The following is a 7,625-nucleotide window of genomic DNA, read 5'->3' on the forward strand; positions in this document are numbered from 1 at the left end:
ATTCTAGCTTTTTCTCCGTTGGCACTTCCCATATTAAATGATAAGAAAATCATTTAGGAGAATTAGATATTGATAATTATGACATTACCTCTCTCTTGAAATCATAGTCGTTCTCGACTATGGGGTAGAGAAGATAAAACATATTCATTAGTCCTTTTTCCTAGCGGGTAAAGGATCCCTATGTTACCCTACGACATCGTTCCAGAATGGATGACTAGTCCATTTGGCGCTTGAGAGCCTAAGCTGCCGCAAGCATGTGTGCACATTAGTCCTATTAATCTTCCATAGTAGAGTGACAAGCTGTACTTGGTGTTTGGGAGACGTCATCTCTGCAAACCTGATCTAAGCATGCATACTATATTTTTGTGCACAATAAAGAAAAAGAGAGTCTTATAAGACAAAAGATTTGTTCATTTTTAACATTTGTACATTTGCTTACTCTCGGGAAGCATTGTTAGCATTGACAAGGTTTAGGTTATCCTTTATCTGTATGCCTTGCATCCATCTAGCATCTTCAAAAGGATAATTTTTAAACTTAATAAGATATCGTCAGATAGTCTTAACACCTCCTAGTACCTTGTCTTCATGTCGGAGAATGGACTTGGACTGCAACACCTCTTCTTGGTCCTTGATCTCCGGTGGGTCTTCAATAGTTGGTTCTTGAGGTGGCTCTCCTTTGTAAGGCTCACATGGAAAGCATTGTGTATGAGCCAATGGTTGGGAAACTTGAGGTGATAGGCCATCTCATTGATTGGCCTAAGAATTTGGAAGGGACCATAGTACCTTTTTGCTAACTTAGCATATTGCTTTTGATGTCCCGTAGGATTCTTGCCCGTTGTGTGATTTAATCGAGCCTTGGGAAATTTGAGTAAGACCCAATCATTTTCTTTAAAGTCTTGGGCTCTTCTGTGCTTGTCAGCAGCAGCCTTTTGCCTTTGATGTGAGATAGAGATAGCATCCTTAATCTTTTGGAAAGATTCTTGTAGGTCTCGGCTATACTCTTCTGCAGCGAAGATCGTCCCATGTACCTTAAGTAGCAACGGACTTTTTGATCTTCCCTCAATTACCTCAAAAGGTGATTTTTTCGTGGAAGTATGTATAGTGTTATTGTAGGCATACTCCAATAAAGGTAAGGACTTCTCCCATTGGGATCTTTGATCTACTTCCGTTATGTACGCTTTTAGTAGATCTAGAATTGTTAGGTTATGCTTGCCAGCAATGTGAGCAATATGAAAATGAAATTGTGAAAGAAATTTTGCCCACCTCATTTGTTTGTTGGAGAGCTTGGTCTGCATAATGAAGGACTTAAGACTTTGGTGATCCATTCATAGAATGAAAAGAGTCCCCAATAAATAGTGCTTCCATGAGTCTAAGGCATGTAGAACTGCGAGGATTTCCTTTTCATATATACCTAGAGCTTGCTCAACAGGGTCAAGCCTTCGACTTTCATAGCCTATGGCGTGCCCTTCTTGAAGCAAAACAACTCCAAGGAAATCACCACAAGCATGACATTGGACCTCAAATAGCTTTGAGAGATCCGGTAGTGTAAGCACAGGTTGAGAGATAAGCTTTTGTTTAAGCTTTTCAAAAGCATTGCTCTCCTTGGCAGACCATGTGTACCTAACATTTTTCTTTGTTAGATCATGTACTGGTCCTGCTATTAGTGAGAACCTTTTATGCAGCGTCTATAGTATGCACACATACCTATAAAGCTTCTTAACTCATGAAGACTCCTTGGTTTAGGCCATCCTTTTATTACCTCTAACTTTGGATTCCATCTTGAGAGATAATGTGACTTAAATACTGAATCTCTTGTAAGAAAAATACACTTTTCTTTCGATTAACATAATGTTTATTCTCTCTTAGAACTTGAAATATTACCTGGAGGTGTTGCTTGTGTTCGTCTAATGAATTAGAGTAGATGATGATATCATCAAAGAACACTCCACTAAAGGTTCGGTGAGGCCTGAATAGCTTCTCCATCAAGTGCTTGAATGTGGTTGGTGCATTGGTCAAGCCAAAAGGCATGACAATGTATTCATAAAGACCAAACGTAGTGCGAAATGTGGTCTTTACAATGTCTTGATCAACTACCTTATATGATGATAGCCACTTTTTAGGTCAATCCTACTGAAGTAGGTGGACCCTTGTATCTTATCAAATAGGTCTTCTACCCGTGGAACGGGAAACCTATTTTTGATAGTGATCCTATTTAGTGCTCTATAGTCGACACACATGCGATATGTGCCGTTTTTCTTTTGCACTAATAGCATAGGAGAACAAAATGGAGATGAGCTATGCCTAACCATGCCCTTCTCAACTAACTAATGCACTTGCCGCATAATCTCCTCTTGATGAGCTTGAGAAACTCTATAAGGAGGTTTGTTAGGTGGTGAACTTCCTGGAAGAAGTTCAATTGCATGGTCATCATTGCCAAGTTTAGGAGGTAGCTCACAAGGGATGTCGTCAATAAAGACATCTTGAAACCCTTGAGAAAATTGGATAACTCTAACTCCTTTTGATTGTGTATATTTTCTTTTGCTAAAACATTAGGTTCATTTTGAGAATCTTTAACAAAAATCATATACACGGAAATAGAGCTCTTTATTGACTTGTTGAAAGCTTGTGTATGTACAGTGGGTGGGTATAGTGTTACCCATTTCCTTAGCATCTATATACATATCTTTTTCCCTGAACTTAAAGGAGATTCTCCTTTTAGAGAATTTAACATTGGCAGCCATGCGATCAAACCATGGTGCCCCTAGGATTACATCCTCATGCTTGAGAGGAGAGATAAAGAAGTCCTCTTTGTCCACATAGCTTTGGACATGAAGCCTCAATTTCTCGATTAAGGGAGTGACTGAAGCTTCTTGCCCCTTGAAAGCACCATCTGTGGGTAGGACATCTCCCATCTCGTAGTCTTGTATGCCTAGCTTGGTGGCCAACTCTATAGATATAAAATTGTGAGTAGAACCAGGGTCAAAGAGAATAAAAGCATCATGTTCTGTTACCTTTCCCCAAGCATGGCATAGAGGAGATCCTTTGTGGTGAATTTCCTCCTCTTGGATTTCGACCAAGGTAGCTCTAGGAGGTTCATGGTGGGTGTTCTTTTGGGGACAAGTGCGGTACGCATGCCCTTGCTCGCCGCACTTGAAACAACGGTTATCCTTGCGATAACACTCAAGCTCTTCAGGAGAGAGTTTATTTTTGCCTTTATAAACTCCCTTCTCTTTAGCTTTGTTGGAGTTGCCCTTAGGAGAATTTTGGACATTGTCCTTCCCCTTAGGCTCATTGGAACCCTTGTTTTCCGTGGGCTTAGAATTTATTTTATCTCCCGTTTGGAAATTGATTCAGAGGCCACCATAGTATGGTGTATAACCGCCGATATGGTGTGTGGCCTTTGGGAGTTGACATACTCCACCATGTCTTCAGTTAAGCCCACACAAAATTGTTGCTTTTGCTCTCCAAAATCCAACTTTTTGAAGACAGTGGCTTTGAGTTGTAGATCCCAAAACTTGTCTACATATTTGTGAAAGGATTCATAGGGAGAGAGCTTCAAGCTTCGCCATTCGGTGAGTACTTTGTCTTTGGCATCGGTGGCCAAAAATTGCTTCATAATGGAAGCTCTTAAAGCTTTCCATGTTCGTGGAGCTTCACCATTGGCCCGTAGCCTAGACCACCATTGCCTGGCGGACTTTTGAAAGTGCACAACTACATGGCATAGCTTAGAGGACTCCGTGAAGCCTTCATCTCCAAACTCCGCATCGAATTGTTGGATAAAGGCCAAGACTTTGTCCGTAGCACCGAAAGTTCCATCATAGGTAAGGAAAGAGACTATCTTCCCTCCCTCTTTGAATTTCTTGAGCTTGGACGACCTCTTCCATGCGGCATAGGATTTCCTATGGCCTCTTTTGTTTTATGGTTCAAAGGTTGCACCATCACTTTCTTCAGAAGATGAAGAATTTGAGGAAGATGGAGAAGAGGGTGACCTCTTTCTCGCCTTTTTCTTGCCTTGATCTTCATTTTCTTCACCATCACTTTCATAAGAGGAAGAGGATGAATAAGATGGAGAAGAGGGTGTCCTCTTTCTTGCCTTTTTCTTCTCTTGCTTTTTGTCATCCCTCTTTGAAGTATGGTATGGAGAAGTATGTGATGGTCTTCTCCGTTTTGGAGGTGATGGAGAGCGTTTAGCCCGCTGTCTTCATGTAGCCATCTCCGCCAAGGTGGTAGGAGACTCACTTCTTTCTCGTTCATTCGGTGGAGGCTCTTGAATTCTCCTTTGAGAAGGAGACGCGTCATCAAGGAGAAAATTTTTGAGCCCTTCATATGGATCCTCTTCTTCTTCCCGAATCGGAGAGAGGCCTCTTTTGGAGGTCTCACAAGGAGGCTTCCTAGGTGCTCTCTCGTCATGGTGGGGATCTTGGAGAATCCCATGAGCACAAAGCTGATGTTGCACTTCACTTTGGAGGGATGGATTGCCCATGGCTTGTTGAAGCCTAGAAACAAGATAGTTAACAAGCATTGGGGCATCATTAGTAGCTTGCTCATTAGCAAAATCAAAGTTATCAACATTAATTTCACTCTCTTTACTATTGTCAGCCATTCTAACAACTTTTAGGTGTAAACTTTTTAGGTTTACTTTGGCACTTCAAGACCTAGTTGCTACTCCTCTTTACCCCTTTAGAAAAAGCACTCAAGCTACTGTACCCGTGGCTCGAATACCATTAATTTCAAGGAATAGAAGAGAGGGTCGTTCAACACCAAAATAGCACCGGATCCTGCCAAGCTTCTAATAGCTCAATAGTGCAGGTTAAGCCATAGGCAAGCCCCGTAGGAATCCACTATTAAGACCATAGCTCTCGACGGTAATGCCCCGTTAACTGCATAAAGGCAGGCCCACTGCAAGGCTGCAAAATCCCTATTCTACTTACTCACATGCAATTAATAGTACCAACCATTTATAGCTAGCTTGAGGACCTCCCTTCTTGAGCAAGAAAAGAGAAACCTTGTGCTCTGATACCAATGTAACATTTAATGGTCTAGTAACTTGTGTGTGGTGGAAAATAGCATGAACATAGTGAGCATTTCATTAGAATAGCTTCCTAATGCAAATAACAAGAGTGCTTGGGTGGAGAGAGCAACAAAAAGTATAACACCTAGTTAGATAGCATGAACAATACTTCAAAAGAGAGAGAAATTAAGCAATTGACAACAGTTGAGGACCAGATTTGCATGGAGCCGGTCCCCCCTCCAAAAGGCTTTGTATTATGGTTTCTCCATCAAGAGAGACATTTTACAATACAATTATTTTTGTTCCTTCAATACTAGCTAGTGCAATGAAGATGGAAACTTCATGCACTAAGCAAAACACTTATCAAACACAACATCAATTCCCTCACGGTCTCAGACCCAAGACCTCACACACCTTCGAAGATGGTGAGAGCTAGCGGGGTATGAGAGGAGATTGAGAGGAAGGAGTATTCTTACGAGAAAGATGTACATCTCCTCACATAATCACTCAGATTAGCATATCTTAGCTTAGTAATTAGCATGGTGAAGGATATGAGCATGCATTGAAGCTTGGCTCTTGGTTGGATTTGCATCACAAAGCCAAGAGTTGTTAGTGTAGTCCTCCCTTCTCACAAGCTTGGAGTAGGTGGTAAGCTTTCCATTAAAGCTTGAGAAGGAGAGAGAGTCTTCTTTGCTTCACACATGAGATTGTGTGAATGTGTGTGTGATAATTCCTTGCAAAAATCACCCCCCTCTCTCTCTTGGTCGACCCCCCTTGCTAATTGCTCATGTTACAGCCCTATTGGACCTCCCCAGGCCTAGCGAATGGAAATTAAGTAGCATAAGTGATAACCTTCTGACATGTGTCCCCCTTTCCACTTTTTTGAGAGCTTTAGGTAATTAATAAATGCAACTAAACTCTCATTGGACCCCTTTGCCTCCTGGCCAATAGGAATTAGGCAAGCCATTGGGCTGCTAAATGCTCATTGGTCCCCTTGGGAGACTGTCCAATAGTCTTCTAGAGAGATTAATTCCTATTGGTTATTTTTTAAGTGTTTCTAAATTAATTAAACTAGATTTAATCTAGCTTAATTCTCATTGGTCCACCTCCAAGGCCATCCAATAGGATTTTAGTACACCTTGTGGCATCTGGCCTACGGAGCTGACATGTGTCCCTCTTTCCCCTTGTGTACAAATGAAGCTTGTGTGTGTGTGTGTGGGTGTTTCTCTCTCATCCCCTACTTCTTGGGCTTGCCCCCTCCTATGTAGAGGCTTGTGAAGACTTTTGTACACACACACAAAGCATCCAAATATCCTAAGCTTTGACCTTTGGACACAACCTTTGAATTTTGGAACCTTAGCATTTTGGAAGTCTTAATGGGCTGAACCTTAGGGTCTTTTAAGCCCATTGTTGCACATTGATCTTTTGCAGATGCCCCCCTCTTTGGATCCCTATTTTACCTCCTTTGGATCCCTACTGTGGTGGGTGTGCTAGCATAACCAATATTCTAGCTTTTTCTCCCCTGGCACTTCCCCATATTAAATGATTAGTTTAACATGAGAAAATCATTTAGGAGAATTAGATATTGATTATTATGACATAAGGAAAGGTCATTGTATAGATTATATGCATTGCTCATTTCAAGTTTGTCTTCTTTCAAATTTGTTTTGCAAGTACAAAGAATGGGAAGTAAGGGGATAGATTTCACGGAAGTGATGACCGTGTTGCTTGAATATAAAACTCCCATCGCTTCCATGGAGATGCCCCATGGATGGCAAATGATGCAAAGAAAACAAATGGGATTCATCCAGGAGGGAGTTAACAAAACTTACGTCGAGGCAAAACCTTAATGTCCAAAAGACTTGTTGTTTTCTTAAGGTCTTATTTCAGTAGAAACTGAAAGGAAGTAGGAGATAAGTGATTATAACTCAATGAAATTAATCTAAATTTGAACTAGGATTAAAAACTTACCAAGAAGATTTGACGTGGATAGCCCTAGCATAACATAGAAGATTTATGCATGAACTTTTTCTTACATGTTTGGAAAAGACCGGCACAGTGTTTACCTATGGGATGAAATAGCGGATAGTCCTTTTTGGCTAGGACTGATAAGTATTGGTCTATATTTTGGCTTGTGTTTATTCAAGGCCCTGGAATTGGGATTCGATGGGAGTGTGTCCCGGCCGGGTGGTGAGACCCTCGGATGTACCTAGAAGTCGACCTAGTCTGGGTACGCGTGATGCTGAATTTATGAAACTATCACTGAGAGAGAGTGTTTTTTTTCCACAGCCATAAAATATGCCACGTAAACTCCCAAAAGATAGAGCTACCCGAGACTCGCCTGCAGCAGCTAACACTTTAAATTATGTTCTTTCTTATGCATGAGCACCACCAGTACCTCAAGTTGTCTCTATACCAAATCAAATGTCCCTTGCTACGACACTCTTAGAGGATTTTGAATGTGACAAGGATCTGAAGGCCCTGCTCAAATCTATGCAACCATGTAGATTTTTAGGCACTGGTGATGATGTGTCTACTCAGCTAGAAGAAGAGGATGCTAGATATTTGTCCAAATCAATCTTGGATTAGGCTACTACCAAGTTCGGATCAAAAT

This window comes from Adiantum capillus-veneris, chromosome 1 (assembly GCF_014529385.1).
Source record: "Adiantum capillus-veneris isolate H3 chromosome 1, ASM1452938v2, whole genome shotgun sequence".
Taxonomy (NCBI): Eukaryota; Viridiplantae; Streptophyta; class Polypodiopsida; order Polypodiales; family Pteridaceae; genus Adiantum; species Adiantum capillus-veneris.